A 1,109-nucleotide genomic window follows, 5' to 3' on the forward strand; every position below is an offset into this window, starting at 1 on the left:
TCTCAGGTCCACGTCCTGCACCAGTCATTCAGAGACATGCGCAGTGACCAGCTGAGACTGGGAGATGACATGGACAGAGATCCTCAGGAGGATCAGGTAGACTATGTGCAAATATGTTGTGTGTGTATTCACTCATTCACTCATTTCTATTTTTCTCTTTCTAAGGTCTGAGTCATGGAGGATCACTCAAAGCACCTGTCGACTTCAGAGACAGGACTCAGTGAGTTATTTACATCACTTGAAATACTTTACTTCCACATTACAGTTCATAAGTTTCCATAAAAACACGACTCTAACCTTAGCTGCTGCACTCTGAAGATGGCAGCTTAGTGCTGTAACCTACAGTGACCCCCCCCCCCCCAGGTGTCGCCTCATGTGGAGAAGTGTCTGCAGGAGACTAAGAGGGAGATGAGTTCGGAGCGACAGAGCGTGTCAGCGAGACGACCAGAACAGTGTGGGATCATGTCTGACAAACTGCAGGAGGTGACACTACTTCCAGTCCCATCCCTCTCTCTCTGGTTAATACATGCCCACACACACAACCCACCTCTTCTACCCTTCTCTAACGTAACCTTCATCGTAGTTATCACCCTCACACCACCTCCACCTACTCGCTAGCTGGTACATACCCACACACACAGTAAACCTCTGCTAACTTTCCCTGACATAACCCTCATTCCTCCCACATCGCACCGTCCCACCAACTCCACCTCCACCATTCTGAAATAATCACCCATCTCACCCTCTTAAGGTACTTAAGTAAAACATCATTGAAAGCATCACTTGAAGCGTTTTTTGGGGAATCTGTACTTAACTTTACTATTAATATATTTGACGACTTTTACTTCACTACCATCCTAAAGACAATAATGTACTTATTACTCCATACATTTTCCATGACACCCAAAAGTACTCGTTACATTTTGACAGGGAAATGGTCCAATTCACACACTTATCAGGAGAACATCCCTGGTCATCCCTACTGCCTCTGATCTGGCTGACTCATTAAAACACAAATGCTTGGTTTTGTAAATTATGTCTGAGTGTTGGAGTGTACCCCTGGCTATCTGTCAACAAAAAATACAATAAATGGTGCCGTCTGGTTTGCT

The sequence above is a fragment of the Oncorhynchus mykiss genome, chromosome 4 (assembly GCF_013265735.2).
Source record: "Oncorhynchus mykiss isolate Arlee chromosome 4, USDA_OmykA_1.1, whole genome shotgun sequence".
Classification (NCBI taxonomy): Eukaryota; Metazoa; Chordata; class Actinopteri; order Salmoniformes; family Salmonidae; genus Oncorhynchus; species Oncorhynchus mykiss.